The 17,823-nt window shown below is 41.5% G+C and overlaps 1 protein-coding gene across 1 annotated transcript in view; it reads right to left on the reverse strand.

Moving 5' to 3' along the window:
• Positions 1 to 17,823, reverse strand: part of SND1 (staphylococcal nuclease and tudor domain containing 1) — a 419,115-nt gene that overhangs the window by 331,462 nt on the left and 69,830 nt on the right. The window lies entirely within an intron of this gene.

The raw sequence follows: 17,823 nt of genomic DNA on the forward strand, positions 1-17,823 counted from the left end.
CAAATCTCACTTGCCATTCAATTTAGAAACCACAAGGAAAAGCAGGCTGAAAACCATTCTTTCAATTTATATGGAGACCATCATAACCAGTACAATTCCTACTGGAATACGCTCTACCCTAGGAGGTTGACAAAAAGGAGAAAACGAGAAGGAGAGATGCTACAAGGCTACATCCAACAACACGGCTGACTTAGCTGGATCCCAGCCAACACCCGGCCCCACTGATCAGATATTCACAGAGCAGCAAGTAGAAAGGAAGGGGAGTAGGCAAGCACCAGCCTTGCACTCAGATGCTACTTGTGATTCAGGCAACAGCTGCACACTGGGTAATGCTCCGAGAGCAGTCAGCTGGGGAACCACTGGGCCTCGTCCTAAGAGCTCCGGCTGCAAACCCGCACACACTATTTGGAAAGCCAATTGCCCATGACCAGAACAGTGTCCAGAGGGTGCTGAGGAAGCAGGGAATGCAATAGGGTCATTTGTTCATAACAATCCTGGAAAACTGCAAGGTCTCTCCTTGTTTTCCAAATCCTGCCTTAGCCAAGCATTTGCCAGAGCAGGGATATTGCTGTGAGTGACACAAAACCCCACACCATTATCTTTCAAACAAATGAGGACATTGAGGCCAGTCTCTCTAGAAAGAATGTCCCTAGGCCAAATGAAGTCTATAACCTAAAATTCCCTCTGCGAAGTTCATTTTTTAAAAACCAGTAAATTAGTCTCCCTTGGGAAACCTTCCCCATTCTAACCCATCCCTCAAACCACGTATGTAAAACCAGGTGAAATACCGGGGGTGGTACAGAGAGGCTGATATGAGCAGTGCCCAACCAGCAAGGCAAGCTTCCACAGCTCATCTGATGTTCTAAACAATGCATACCATTAAACTGCCCTAGTGTGTGGGCTATTAGACACCAAATGTCTCGTGTAAACAGAGCCAAGTCAAGATCTTAAAGCTACCTAGAGAAGCTAAGTGCTTCTTTTGAACCAAGTGTGAATACTTATAACCTGAAGTCTAGGTAGGCTTTTGCTCCTTTCAATAAGGGGAGACTGACTGGGTCTTGACAAAAAATGCTGACACAGCAATGAAATGCCAACACCACTTACAATACATTTGTTTGTTTGTACTGTCTAATTCTTCAAATTGGCCTCAGTAATATCAACAAAGCACCCGGAATGATCTACCCCATTAGAGCCACTGGTAAACCAGAAAATGTCTACCAACACAGATAAAGTACACAGTTTCATTACCCACACCTGAGAATGGAGGCTCTTAAATGGAAGGGAAGAAATGTATGGAGTCTAGACACTAGTACAAATCCATCTTTTAAAAGAAATTTCCTACATTATACTTTTGAGTTTCTGCCTGTCTCTGGTTTGGGGAATAAGGTGGTAGCGGTGATGTCCTTTACTTGTCAAAATTCTCTAACAAAGTAGCCTCAAACTACAGGTCTAAAATCCCTTATCTACAACCGTGAACTCCAGAAAGCTCTAAAAACCAAAAGATTGTTTTCATTAACACATTGGATAGTAAAATTTAACCTAATTTGAACTTATTTGCTGCAAAACTCACATGAACAGATGTGAGATTAAAGTTATCATCCCATTTAGTGTGAATATTCATTTCACTGCAAATATATTAATGTATTTAATTATGGGGTTGCTATCCACAGCCCCGCTGAGGATGGGATGCAATTAATATACCATACCTATACTATATAACCTACCTAAAAACCCAAAAACTTCTGAATTCAGAAACATGTGACCCTAAGGATTTCTGTCAAGGGATTATGGGCCTGTATTTCCTAATCTTCCTCATTACTCCCATCAGTAGCCAGCTCTGAGTCTTTCCACTCATGGGAACCAGCATGTGGAATGCCCCAAAACCCTCCAACCCAAGCCTCAAGGCTTCAAAACTTAACCTTTGACCCATCTGCAGCAAGTGGAACCCTTCACTGGATTAACAATAATCTTCTATGCAGATGACTTAAAAATTTTTTGCTGCCACGCACATTTTGTCTAGCTGCGCCTCACATAGTTCTAACTCTCTGCTTGAATATCCCCGCCTGTAGGTTGTGCAAACTTGTCTGAAGCTGACCTTCTGTGGTCACCCAGTCTCCCAAAACCAGCTCTACTTCCACTTACCTATTTTTAACTAAATTCTTACTCCCTGGATCAAACTATTAAATCTCTATTGACAAAATATATATCCACTGATCTACAACTTAACTATCCCCTCCCAAATTTAATTCATCAATAAACCTTGCTGACTCTTCCTGGCATGAACGTTCTTGCATCCTTTCCTTTTCTGTGTCCACTACCTGAATTCAGACTCTACATACCACCCATGTATGCCTGTACCTTTCACTCGCCTACCCTTCCAGTCCTGCTAAAAAGCCATTTCTTCTCTTGAACCATCCCACCCCATCTTGAAACACTTTCTCCTGCCTCTTAATAACTACAGCAATTTCTAACAATCCACTTGTACAGTCTTTATAAAATTATATTTTACTGAAATAGGAATGTTTTTTAAGACACTTCTTTTTTCAAAACTTTTTTTTTTTATAATCCTCACCCAAGGACATTTTCTCCACAGCTTTTCAGAGAGAGTGAAAGGGGGAAGGAGGAAGGGAGAGAGAGACATAGAGAGAAAGGGAGGGAGGGAAAGAGAAACATTGATGTGAGAGAGACACATCAATTAGTTGCCTCCCACATGTGCCCCAACTGGGGCCAGGGATCATCAAGCCTGCAACTGAGGTACGTGCCCTTGGCTAAAATCGAATCTGGACCCTTCAGTTCACAGGCCAGCACCTAACCACTGAGCCAAACCAGCTAGGGCTTTTTTAAACTTTTTGTGTGTTTAAGCTTATTGCTCAATTAGGTAATTTAGAGGAAGAAGGCATTTAGACTTTTTTCTATTCTCACCAGATACTTAGATTAATTCTCACACATACTATTAGGGTATCTTGATTTTAAAATTACTTCTGCCACGTATCAGAGAGTTAGCAGACTTCGTGGCTACCACTTCAGACAAATAACTGCCAGCATACACCTGGCTGGTGTGGTTATGGCCCAGTACCCAAAGGGGATGGCAGTGCTCTAGAAGTATAGTGTCATGCACACCAGCTTTGCTCACAGGGATCATTCTAAAAAATGGTGCAAAGCCTAGTCAGAGCAATTATATCACCAAGTATTATGATCTGTTCGCATGGATTCAGAAAGCAGGAGACGTCAGCATGAAGATACCTCGATTAGGACAGGAAGAGGGGGGCAGAGCACAGACACAGTTCAGTCAAGATGGAATGACTCTCATGAGTGCCAAATTCTCACTTTAATATCCTGTTTTCATGCAAGCCTGTGTTTCCATTGGGCCCAAAACAAGGTCAAAGAAATAGGTTAGTACAACATTGACTTGGGCAGTTGATAACCAAACATATAAGATATTAAAAAAAGCCAAGATGTTTCCTAATCCAAAGCTATAAAACACATAAATAAACACAATAAAACCATTGAGAGCAAGGGATATGGAAAGGGGACAATAAATACATTTGGGCCATCATACAAAAATATATTAATTCTATAATTATCAAGATATACTGTTCACTCCTGTTGTCTTATAACATACAGTTTCTTCCTAAATAAAAGAATTGGCATAAAATAAAAGGCAAAGAAAAGATAGAAAGCCCAAGTAAGTGACAATACAACATGGTGACACTGATAATGGAAAGGCACCAGTCAGTTGTAGCTAAAGTACTGCTAAAAACTATTACAGTGGCATGTCCTAAAAAATTACTCCTTGTAAGAAAACACCATGCTGTGGGCCTATACAAACAAGAGTCATTTCCTCAAACCACTGATGTTCACTATTGTCAAGTATGTCAACCAGGCTCTGATAACTGCCGTTAGTTAAAAAAAAAATTTTTTCCTAAGGATCCTCCAGACTGAACAATGAAGTTTTTGGATTATCTGACTCCAAATTCCCTCCAAGACCATAGTTAGAGAAACCATTTGTATTCAGAGAATGCATTCTCCCAGAACCATCCCTCGACACCCAATGCCAATTCTTTGGAACACCCTGTGAGCCTGGAACAGAAACAATGAATTATGGTAATTGGCCATGTTAGTACAAGTGTTGGTGATCTACATGAGTGAAAACAGAAGCAAAAATTATTTCAAGTCCATGATTCCTCTGAGAGACAAGGGCAAGGGCAGGAACTGAGTCCTTTCTACAGCCACATATGCTATTTATATCCAAAGCATAAGATACAGGGCTTTTGACAATTCATTTCATGATAGGGCACACCAACATATCTGTAATTTTCAAAGGAACAGAGATGTTTGTCACTTTGAAGAGCGTGGCCAACCTGAAAAGTTGCCCTGCAAATCACATTTTCCCTTCATTTTTACGTATAAAGTCTAACTCTGCCATTCAAGCTGCATCCTCCACATACACAGGCGATCAAAAAACACCTTAAGTGCACCTAATGCAAAGTCATTCCTAAAGTGTTTATTCAATGATTCCAGCTAAGTTTCTTAAAAGTTACTTTAATACCAAAGAAAACATAGAACGAAATGTGCTGACAAAGTACAGAGCACTTTGCCTCCAAGTCATATGAACACTCCATTGTCAAACTTTACTATCAGCACAGGCTGACTCACTCACCTGCTAAGATGGAATATTAGCAGCCTTTGGTAGCCATTTCTGCAACACACTGACCACAGGCTCAAAATAGCCAGGCACTGCTCTGCACTGAAGACGAAGAGACACCAGACATCAATACAGCCACATAAGCCAGGGCATAAGTAGGTAATGTTTTACTACCAAAGCCAGGCATCAGCACCGCATGCGAAGGATGAATGTTCACACGATGAAAGGAATAGTATGAAAAGGCCAGCCACATAAAGCAATCAGAACCACCTCCCAATGAAATAAGGCACAGAAAGTTGAGACAGAGGGAGACTTTCCCTCTCCCAGCAATGTGTCTGTGTTTCCACTCTTCCCTTCCACTTCTCCTGCCCTCCTCTGATGAGTCTGTGACACCACAAACAGATTTCTCATTTACACATTCACTGGTTCCTGCTATACACTCCCACCTCAAATCACAATCCCTAGAGTTTGAGGCACAACAATCCTTTGTTATGAAAATGAATGTAAGACCACAAGGGTTAAGGCTCAAAAGCTAGTTTAGCAGACAAGAAAGAGCTGAATAAAATGTGTAAGAAAATTAAATTAAGACTTCTGCCTGATTCTGTAAGACAGTGATATGGTCAAAACTATTTCTAAAATTGCAATGCATCACAATGGCTATGACTGAAGCAAAGAAAAAAGGTATTTCTAAAGATGCATGATTCTCAACCCTAAACCTCTGCAGGACATATTAAGTCCCTTATTTCATCTTTTCCCCAAATCTTCACAGTTGAGTAAGAACTTTTTACCTATAAAGGATGACTGTCTTTCTACTTATCAAGGACATTTAAAAAATTAACTTACCATTTTTTAATTAGTTTAAGGCTCTTGGAATTGATCTTCCTAAATATCAGTTTATGAACATAATAGTTTAACAAAAGAATTGCTGCTCAGCATTACATAATTTGCAAGATACAAATGAGAGAACACTTAAGAGACAAATCAGTTGCGCCTTAGAATTTACTCCAAGTGGCCATCTAAGCATTCAGGGGAGTTATAAATACGTTTTTATAAATGGGAGAATTTATTATCTCTCCAAACTCTCTCTTCCCACTATTTATTTTGCACCCTTTAAGAAACCATTTTTCTTTCTGCACCTATACTTCTTAACTTACAGAAAGGGGGCCCCAATTAGAAGTCATCATCTGACAAAGGACTTTATCAAATACATTATTTTCTTGAACACAAGAATGGGAAGAGATGACCACAGGTGATTCCTTTGAGAGAAGACATAAGACAGCTAAGGGGAAATTAGCACATCATCATTTACATACTCACATGGGAACCGGAATGGTCCAGTTCAAAATGTTTCTTGAGCAGGACAGGCCGAGAGGCACAGAAGAAAGTATCCTATCAGGCAATACCTTTACTTCACACTCACCATACAGGGAACAACTCTAACCTTGGCCATGCATGGATATACAAGAATGAAAACTGACTTAATTAGCAAATGAGTGTTTATCATAAGAGTACACTACTTTTTAAAAATATCACAATTTCCATACACAAAAGGAAACAAACATAAGTAGAGAATGCCACCAAAAAGAACAAAATGGATTAAAAGGACATGAACATGAGCCTAAGTATATTTAGCACACCTTCAATATATATTAATTATAAATATAGATCTTCCCTAAATCAGTGTTAATTGCAAAGGGAATATTCATGACCACTTTGCTAAATAAACAGATGTCTGACTAAACTTACAACTAATCACCATCATGAAAGATATATCATATTCTATCATTAAAAATCACCATATACAAACTTAATTTAAAAGGGGTTTTTATAGAAGGTCTTAAATTCTTCATTAGAACCAGCATCATTACATCTTTGAAAACATTTGTATGTATGTGAAATTTACATACCTGTTAATAAAAGACAGGTGCAAGGCCTGGGAAATGAAATAGGACCTAACATCAGGTGAGAATTCCACCACTAAAGCCACCGTGTTTGCCTTGGCCAATTTCAATAAGAAAACTACTCAAAATTACAATATGATCAAGCTGTGAAACAATTCAAGAATAAGAATACATGGTTTAAAAAACACCCTCCCTTAAAAAAGTCAACATTACTTCCTCCTAAGAGCCAGAAACCATAAATCATGAACTTTCTCCTGAGGAATGAGGTGGCCATCTCAAGCTCACAGTCAGCACTGGAACCTTCAGACTTAACTCAAGCTGTTCTCTTTAAAATATGGCTCTAGAGCTTTTTACAAAAAACAGCTTCCAGAAGGGGCAGGTTAAAAAGATGGCAGTGAGGGCAGAGGAGACAAGAGGAAGAAAGAGGGTGCTGACCTTTAAATGTACAGACACCAAAAGGCCGGGGGCTATTTTGCTAGAAAGTAAAAACATCACCCTTCTGGCATCAGAGTAGTGACAGTAAATGCCTGCTGACATTCAGCGAAACGACAAGAGCTGCCTGAGGAAAGGCCTTCACAAAATGTCTAGGTGAAAAGCAGAGCTTCAAGGAAAAACACGTTGCAGGTTCTTGTACACTGCAAAGGCAGCTCTCCAAATTGAAGCCATACAACTAACTAACAAGCAACACCTTGCAGGTTCACCGGGCTCTTGACCAACTTAAAATTCAGTTCCACCCCTAGTGTATGAAGCTCTCCATCAATCTTTCAGATCCATCTTCTTTCTCTCTTTTCCCAAAGAAGAAAGCTAAACTGTTGTACGGATATGATGTTGGCTCCTGCAACACTGGATTTGACTGAAGGGATTTAAACAAACGAAAAAAAGAGACAAACCCCTGAAGGAAGAATACAATTTGAGGATGGGGGATTAAACATGCATTTCCTCCACAACCCTGCCCAGTGATAGAGTCTCTGAATGGCCTGTGTCTGGGTTTCTACCTCATGAGAGGTACAAGCAGGAAGAATGCCAGAATCCAAGCGGTAAAAAACAAGTCAATCCAAGTGGTAAAAAACAGGTCAAACATGATCTCTTTCCATTGAATCCCTACAGCACTGGGTTGTATCCCTCCCGGCATGTAGCATATGCTGCCTTGTTTAACATGTGCGTGAGTTATTCCCACCACCAGACTGAACATCTGACAGTGAGGGCTTCATCTTCCACACCTTTGTAGCCCTCCTCACTCCCAACATGATACAACACTCAAAGTAAGGGCGAAGTAACCACCTGAAGAACGATACTGCTAGAAAATGACTAGACACTGAAAACATTCCTGTGACCCACTTTCATACAAGAAAAAAATACATGCCCAGTTGGTGTGGCTCAGCTGTTGAGCACTGACCTATGATCCAGGAGATTGCGGTTCAATTCCTGGTCAAGGCACATGCCCGGGTTTCGGGCTCGATACCCTGTGGGAGCGTGCAGGAGGCAGCCGATCAATGACTGACTCATCATTGATGTTTCTATCACTCCCTCTCCCTTCCTCTCTCTGAAATTAATAAAAACATTTTTTTTAAAAAAAGAATACATGGTACTTGCCACACTCCCCAAGCCACTCCCGATACCTTCTGCTCTTTTTTTCTGTTGATTTTTTAGAGAGAGTGGAAGGGAGGGGGAGAGACAGAGAGAGAAACATCGAAAGGGAGGGGGAGAGACAGAGAGAGAGAAACATGGATGTGAGAGAGACAGACACATCGACTGGTTGCCTCCTGTACACGCCCCAACTGGGGCCAGGGATTGAGCCTGCAACCGAGGTACATGTCCTTGACCAGAATCAAACCCCCCAATCCGTCAGTCCGAGGGCCAATGCTCTAACCACTAAACCAAAGAAGCCAAGGCACTTTCCGCTCTTTTAAGTATAACATTAGAGGTTTCTTATTTTGTGTTTTAAAGAACTACAGGAAAAACAAAGATGAATAGGGTTCAGTGGACCTGGAATAATAACTCTCCTAAGAAGCCCTCCAGAGAAGTTTCTTGCCTCTTCAGTTATAAAATGCTGAGTTACTACCCCTAGTGACCCTTAGGGAGAATGACAGTTCCAGAAACTCAAAGCAACAGAAAATGACACTAATTCCACCCTTTGGTGATACCACAATGGAGAAGGGAAAATACCCTTTAATTTGATGCAATTTAAACATCAGCTAAAGACACAATCTTGGTAGTTCATGTTGTCTTCTGGTCTCATTGTTTCTGCTCTGGATCAGTCCGGCTTTGATGCCCACTTTCACATAATAATCCTAACATTACAACAGCCTTCTTCAAAGGCTACTCATGCCTCGCCCATCAAGTAGATCTCTTCAGCAAAAATTAGAAAGAATATCTTTCTGAAGTCCTTCAAGAACTTATCCTCCAGGTAAAGAAAAACTAGGTAGGTGGTGAATCTTACAGCTCAGATTACCAAAAAGGCAATCTGGGAACCTGTCCAACCTCATAGGTATAACTGTCAAATTGAGAACAAGACAACTGAGCCTAGCAATTCCAGGGTATTAGATTTAACAATAAAGAATCCCTTACCTGACTCTAGTGAAACACTGTGAGAATTAATTATAAGACTACTAAAGAGATCTGAGCTCCCCCAAATGAAGGCTAAATAAGCATAGTGTTATTACTTACTGAAAGCAAAGTTCAAAAGGTCCAATCTAACAAGAGAATCTTTTAAAGTCACCTGCAGAAGAGAAATGGTTAGGTCTCGTTCTCAAGGGCTTTAACACATACTCAGTTGAAGGATATGTTAGAAAGAGTAAGGAAGAAAGGCCAGGGGCTGGTCAAGAAGCAGGCCACCAAGCAATACTGGAACACAGTGGTTTGCAATCCTGTTTGAGAATTAGAATCGCCTGTGGTACAACAATGCCTGAGCTCCACTCCCAGAGACTGTGATTAATTATTCTGGTTGAGACGTAGGCATTGGTTTTATTTTGTTTGTTTTTAAGTTCCATGGGTAATTTTAAGGTAACGCTCTAACATTAAACAATGTTAAAAACAAAGAATAAGCAAACAAAAAATAAACAGGTAAAGGACAAAAGGAAAAGGGCATTTCAAGGAGGAGCCATCTTGTAAAAGAGGAAGCGAAAAAAATAAAGTCACATTCAATATTTAAGAGTCACGTTAATTTTTATTTCTTGAGAAAGTTAATTAAATAGAGGACAAGACAAGTCTGGGATGACACTCACCTAAGTATCTGTATGAGTTACAGGCATTCCTAAGAGAATGAAAGCTTCCCCAGATAAGCCTCACAAATCAGGCCACATTACGGCATTTAAGGCAGCCACTGGCCAAAATCATAGGACAGAAAACTCAGACACTATTACAATTAATTACTATAATACCAATTCTAACGTGGGGGCAAGGAGGTGTCCCCACACCACCAAGCAATTCTCCAGCACCAGCTGGATGTCCTACAATTTAAGTCAACTCTGACACTTTCTACCTGCAGAAAGTTTCAGATACAGTTCCTCCAAGACTGCCCATCCCACTCAGATGCCAATCGAAAGTCCAGGTTGTCACGTGTGCATTTTCTGGGTCTATCGGAGGTTCTAACAACCTCCTCTTTGGGTTCGATTAATTTGCTGCAGAGGCTCATAGAACTCAGACAAACATTTTACTCACTGGGTTACTGGTTCATTATAAAAGGATATAACTCAGGAACAGCCAGATGGAAGAGATGTATAGGGCAAGGTAAGAGGAAAGGGCGCAGAGCTTCCATGTCCTCTCCACTTGTACCATTCTCCCCAATCTCCACCTGTTCACCTACCCAGAGGCTCCCCAAGCCCAGACCTTTGGGGTTTTTATGGAGGCTTCATTACATAGGCCTGACTGATTGAAACATTGGCCACTGGTGGTTGGTTCTACCTCCAGCCCTCCTCTCCCCTCCATTCCCCTGACTAAAAGTTCCAATCTTCAAATCACCAGTTTGGTTCTCCTGGCAACCAGCCCCAATCTCAGGGGCTTTCCAAAAGTCGCCTCATTAACATAACAAAAGACAGCTTCCTCCTCTCCTCAAGTAGGAAATTCCAAGGGTTTTAGGAGCTCTGTGCCAGAAACAGGGATGAAGACCAAATACGTATTACTTCATATAAATCACAGTTCCACCACTATGGTAATGATTTAATGATTTTCTCTCCCTTCTACCACCTCCAGACAAGACAGAATGTATAATAATGCCTTATAAAGGAAGAGCGTTCCAGAGGGGGAAATTTTAAACTCATCATTTAAGAAATGAGTGGCTATGACATCTTTGGAATAACTGAAAAGTCCCTAAAGTGTAAAAGAACATGATTACTTCAAACAATTCTTATGGCAAGCTTAACAAGATTTACATCTACAATATTTTATTTGAGTTAGATGCCATCACTTTTAATCATAAGACTCCATCCAGAATCCATTCCACCAGATCTCCACTTCTACCACAGCCACTCAGAACACAAAAATGGTGATTCTTAAGCCTAGATGCACATAGAAGCATCTGAGGAGCTTTAGGAGAGGAGGGGGGAAAATGGAAAGCTTTGTGGGACCCATACTTATAAATTCTGATTCAGCAGGCCTAGGGCACATAGGAATTTTTTAGAGATCCCTAGGTGATTTGGATATGTAGCCAAGGGCTAAGACCCTCTGCATTAAAAAGCATTGACACTGAACATTTTAACTCTGCATTGCTCTGCTGATTGAGCCATGTTGCTACACAGTCAGACCCGAAGCAAGCAATAATCGGTTCTGTTCTGTGACACACAGATGAGTTACTGTGACTCTTCAGGGGCTGTAATTTAGTGGTGTTGAGACACTGATGAGTTCATGGCTTTGTTTCTCATTAATCTTTTATCGTGTTCCAAGTTGTGTGTGCTTTTCATTCCATGATTCCAAATCATCACATAAAAAATAAATGTTTGAAAAAGACCCAGGCTCTCTTCTTTTTTTTGTTAGACTTCTGCATTCAAAGATGCTTGATGAATAAAAGATACCTCCACAACACACACACAGCCAGGCATTATCCATTACAAATGCAGCCAGTTACCCTTAGAGCAGGAGAGATACAGAAACCTGTTTTGCTCTAAACCTTAAAAACACCAAAGATCTGTGCTTGCAGGCAACAATGAGAATTTATGGAAAGTTACCTGAGCATAGACTCACCACAGAGGGAACTGCCAGCTCGATGTGTAAGTGCTTTATACTGACAAATAAGAAGGGGCTGGAGGCACATGCATTGTGCAAAATGTGTCTCCCCGCTCACAGGCTCTCTTCTGAACAATCTTTTTCCACTGTGATTTTAGGACTTGGACCCCAAGACCTGTTATCTATTTCCAGACAACATCTCAGACACCATTCTTACCAGCAATTGCCTAACTCTCAGAGAGGTGTAAGAATTTCTGGAGCCCGGCCGGGCGTGGCTCAGCGGTTGAGCGTCGACCTGGGATCCAGGCAATCAGGGTTCGATTCCTGGTCAGGGCACACGCCCGAGTTGCGGGCTTGATCAATGACTCTCTCATCATTGATGTTTCTGCCTCTCTCTCTCTTTCTCCCTCTCCCTCTCCTTTCCTCTCTCTGAAATCAATAAAGATATTTAAAAAAAAAAAAAAAAAGTAGTTCATTAAAGACCTGTGAGTGAGTGGTAGAGTCAGGGTGTAATCTAGGTCGCCTGATTTAAAAAAAAAAAAAAAGAAGAAGAAGAATTTCTGGAGCACCTTGGCCAGCAAATTTACCATGACTGCAACCCTCAGACCTAGGCCAAGAAAGGTTTCCAGATCAAGAGGTCAAGTCCAAGTAGACATGTGGCATTTTCACTTCTATATCTCCTTCCTGGGTTGTCTCTGGAACATGCCTGAGGGTCAGGATGCTGAGTCTTATCCACTGATCTGCTATATACCCTAAAATGAGTTACACTGTCTCTTGGTGGGATCAATTTGAGTGGATTTATTACCACCCACCCAGGAGGAGGGACAGCTAAAGGCTTCATTAAAGCCAAGAAATCACAAAGCAGTCCCTTGAGGATGCAGGCCAGAGGAGGGCAGACAATTATTGCGGCAGAAATCATAGCGGTGTCTGGGCCTGAGCACCCAGCACTAGGGAGAAGCAAGTTATTAAAAGAGACAATAAAATAAATCAGCCTTCTGGGTTCACATAAATATTTCGCTAATCAGTTAAAGGACAGTAAAGGGAATATAGAAAGAGTACCTACTACTTAATGGGACTTAGGTAAAATATTATACTTTTCAAAAGTTACTCAAGTGTGGCAAGGAGTCTATGAGCTAAAATTACTTTTTCAAATGACCAATAAACTAATTTCTTATTCAGAACAAGAGGGAAGGTCCCATACGAAAGACACTGTATCACAGAAGGATCACCAGCCCTGAACCCATTATCCCCTTCCTGAAATTTCAGGATCATTTTAGCACACACCCATCGCTTAAGGCTTCATCAGAATCAAACAGAGGGAGCCAATGTCACTCCACGCTACATACCTGTGCACAAATTGAAATATCTCCACTCACACTTCCTGTGCATCAGACACAACCAAGGGTCAAAGTGTCCAAAGCCCTCTCCTGGCTCCTACAGCTAGTTCTCAGAGCCAATCGGAGGAGAACAGGAAGAAAGTTTGCCAAGTGGAGGCAAGGAGGTGGGGAAGAAGAGTGAAGACCACCTCTGGAGACATGCAGGTCACCTCCTGCAGACAGAGACGGGTGACTCAGCTCCTACCCCTCCATCCTCACCTGCCTCCTGGGTTCCCCCAACCATGTTTATCTAAAGAAATGATCATCTCTGAAGGATGAAGATTTTAAAAAACAGTAAACAGATACATCTGGGGCCCTCTCACCTCTGGCTGATGGAGTTCTCCCACATAAGCAGCTGATCCTTGAAGAAACAGCTTTCAACCAGGCCTGAGATGAACTGCCAGTGGCTGAGAAAATGCCCTGGGAGTAAACAATGTGCCTGCCACTCCTGGGGGAAGGGGACAGGGGGTGGGGGAGTAGGAGACACCAACAGTAAGAGCTGACCCTTAGAAAAAAGACACACGAAGGCAAAACTGTCCACGTGAACAATGGTGAGGACCTGAGAGTGTCTTCTAATCACGACACATAGATGTTAACCCCAGAAAGAGTTGCAGTAACTTCTGAATTGGTACATAATAATATGCTCTATGCTCCCAAACAACCAACCAGAGATTTTAGCCAGTAAAGAATGAAACAGTTCAACTGCTGAGTGAAATGGAAGACAGCACCCTGTACCTGCATTTGTCAATGGCTGCCTTTTGCTTGAATGTGTATTCTACATGCTGACTATAGGTTAAAGAGCCCTCAATGATTTGAGCCTTAACTCCCTGTAAATACCACACCACTTCTTGAGATCAAACAGGACTGTGTTGCCAGTGCTCAGGTAACACACAGAGCAAGAGACAGCTGTGGAGAACTTGCATTTGTCTGCCAACCGCCTCAAGCTGGGGGTGTGGTATATTCCTTTAAATTAGCAATAGTGATTCTAATATCTACTGGTCACCAATACTGTTGTACTTTAACCAAATATAAACACTTTGTATACATTTACTTGGGGGTAATTGTTTTTATCACAATAGGGTGCAATGTAATTGTGCAAATAACAAGTGTATGGCACTGTGGAAGTCACTGACAGAGCAGCACATGGGACGAAACAAATAAATTCTGCAGGCTGCACTCACAAAGCTGCCACCGGAGCCTTTGTGTTCCCATTAAAGTGTCTCACCATATCCCAGCCAGGGTAACAGAAAAGAGCAGTGGTCCCTGGGAGGGAGAAGATTTACATCTACCCTACCCTTCATTTCAGAAGCAGCAAGTTCAGCTGCTGGGGGGAAGGAGCCATCCTGGCAACAAAACACAAAGGGCCTGATCACAGCCTGCTTCTAAGTAACACAAATAGATAAAGAATTAGGTGATTAGAGAGAGTACTGCCAGCAGGGCTAAATATCAGCCCCTTTGGGAACATGGATCTGTGGTAAGAATTTCTTACACTGTACTCCAGCAGGACTCGCCCAAGAACTACCTCAGATCTGAATGGGCCTTTTCATACTTCCTACTTCAAGGCAAATTCTCTCTTTTGAAAATGAAGGTCTAACAATTGTAAAGTTGGAAATAATTTATCTATACAAAAATTGGTAGAAACCTGTTAAATAAAATATGGTATGTCCACATTCTTAATAACTGCACAGCAGTTAAAAATCGTGTTTTATAAAATTATTTAAAGGCCAAAGGGAAATGCTCAGTTACAAAACATGAACACTGAGAGGCAGGTGAAGACCATGCAATATTAACAGTGGTGACGTTGCCTCTGGATGGTGAGATTTAAGTAATTTATATTTTCTTGTTTAAATTTTCCAAAATTTATAAAATCAACGTTTCATTTATAATAAGGGAAAAGTGTCTAGGATACAGAATGTATATAAAGATGAAACCAGAAGTCTAAGCCATCTATCTAATGGGGTCAATGTATGAAAATAATAAATGAAAAATAAAGGATAATGAAGTGCCTCAAAGCAGATGCTCACAGGGCTTGGAGACCTGTACAAAAATGACTAGTATTGAGACTCTTTATTAAAAATGGAGAATTTCATACACCTGAACCTAATATAATATTGTATACCAACTATACTTAAATTTAAAGGATGGGAGCAGAGGATACTGTATATTCATAGGATTGGCCTGACTGTTCTAGACAGTGAGGTTATTGCCAGGAAAACTTGATACAGGAGACAAGACTATTTAGGTGAAACAGTTCACCTACTTTTCTGATGTTAAACAAACATTAGAAATATAAGTTAAAATCCCTCTTCATATAAATTACGGTGCCTCCAAAATGGCACAAAATATTTATTTGCAAAAATACATTGAAAGAAGAAAGCTTGGGTTACCATAACAAAAACAACCAGCTGCAGCTTCTGGTACACAGCAGAAATTCTGAAAAGCATGGGCTTAGAGAAGTCCACCCAACTGTGTTTAAGGGGGACAGTCAACAGCCTGCTCAGCTCAGAGGACAGTCCATGTGGCACATTTGGAGACAAGTAAAACAGATCCTGGTTCCTTCATTTAGCAGAGAGGAGCCTTGAGCAAGGTATCCAATCTCCCCACGCCTCTACTTAACTATCCTCATCTATCTAACAGGGAGGGGGGTGGAGAGAGCACATGCCCAGTACCTCACACTCCGCCTGGGCCACACAGGCATCCAGGGCTACTCAGTCTCCCTCAGTATCCAGCAACCTCCCTTACTCCAATTCTATAAATAATACGCCAGCTTCCTCCACAAGAAAGAGAATGCCTTGCCCCTCAGAACATTCTGGTCTGTTTGGCAGTGGGATTCACCTCATAAGATTAATAAATCTAAAAACTGACTTTTAAAACCCATCTTTGTGAGTGTATTTGCAGAAATCAGTTAACCAGCATTTCTCAGCCTGTAATGCTTAGAGCTGAGCCCTAAAAAGCTGAGCTGAACAGAAGACCTTCTATAAGGCCTTAAAAAATGGACAAGCTTTCCTCATCATCAGCCTATGCAGAGCTGTCACCCAACATTAAACCTACACACTGTACTTTTGTGCACCTGCCACGATTCAGAAGTCACTTTAGGATTTTTGCTACAAATATAAGACTGAAATCATATCAAGCATCTTCTAGGATTTTTGCTGTGCTGTATCCTGAACCACGGCCAGGCTCCTAGCTCCTCTGTATGTGCCATAAAGTTCCTACATTTTTCCCCAACCATTTGAGGCTGCTTGCACATGCCAAAGACAAGCGCATTCTTTACCCTGCCCCCTTTTCTCCGCCTTACTAAGTTCAGTTAGTGTAATGGCACATGAGGTGTGAACCCAGACCTAACAAGGCACCACTTCAAAATCCTTCTCACTTTATATTATAAAGTGAAATTCACGCTGAAACCGATCACAGGCCCCACCTAAACTAAATATTGGCTCAAACAGTGTTATAAACCCTAAGAAATTCCACTGTTTCCCTAGAGAACCTATTCTCTGAAGCAGATAAATTTCCTCTCATATCTCCTTTCAATGGAATCCTCGGGAGATGTTCTAAGCTAAGAAGGGATATGTCTGGTTAGCAGTTGGTTCTGAGAGCTGGAGGGTGAAAAAGCTTCTACAGGAAACAGCAGAGAGATTACTGTGTCTAAGTCTGGCTCAAGAAAGAAAAGTGGTATTATCAAAGACCAAGACCCTGGACAGATGGCCTTAGCAAAGCCCCACTTTTCCACTGCTAGCAGCAGCAATCTCTAGAACTGTAGTTCTCAAGCTGCAGTGCAAAAGAAACACCTTGCAATTGTGAACAGTGAACAGTCCAGGCTCTAACCAGAGATTCTACCAAAAGTAACTCGGAAACTGCACGGAAAGAAAACCTGACCTAGCCTCTTCTCTAGGGGAAAAGCTCTCACTTGGTTTTCACTGTGAGAGCGGAGAGAACATATTCCTTTACATCTGAGCTAGGGCTTAGTGGGAGGAGGGAATAAGGGAAACCATGAAGAGAAGGGTAGCGGCAGACTCCTATGTGCACTGCAAGTCCACTGTTCACTCAAAAGATATGGCATCAACAGAGATCCACTTAATCTTTGCCCTCAGAGCAATCCTGTGTGAATCAGAAGGCTGGAGCTCATTTGTAGCAAATAAGAAGCAATAATTTTGGCAGTCATATTTACACTGAATCTAACAGTTAACAAACAAATGATTGGTCCTTGCAGAACTTCCCATCAGGGAACAATATAGAATTAAACGTATAAACAGCATTTTCCTAGCAGGGAAGGGGACAGACGTAAAAGGGAGATGTGCCAAAGTCAAACAGCATTTAGAAATACCAAAAGGTCCCCTGCTCCAAAGCTTCTGAACTCCAAGTCACTTCAGCATCACCACAGTGCTACAAGATACACAGGATGAGCATGGCAAAGTAAAAAACTGCTTCCTTAGACTTTATGTCCTCAAGTCCCCTGCTATACTGGGGGCTTTAGAACTGTGAATTAGCCATGGCAATAGGTTACAATTCAGGGTCAATGTGGACTCACGGTAAAGGAAGAAAATGGAAAATATACCTACCTTCTTACTGTCCACTCCCTCTTACTCATCCTGACCACCACCAAAGACAGGACCCTGCTAGAGTCCTAATAATGAGGACCCTGCTAGGAAGAGGGACAGGAGAGGGAAAGGTGTAAAGGCGGCAATAAAAGAGGGAACAAGAATAAAACTGGGAAAAGTATCTTGAAGCTGCAATTGTCCCA

This window comes from Miniopterus schreibersii (genome assembly GCF_964146895.1).
Source record: "Miniopterus schreibersii genome assembly, chromosome: 9".
Lineage (NCBI taxonomy): Eukaryota > Metazoa > Chordata > Mammalia > Chiroptera > Miniopteridae > Miniopterus > Miniopterus schreibersii.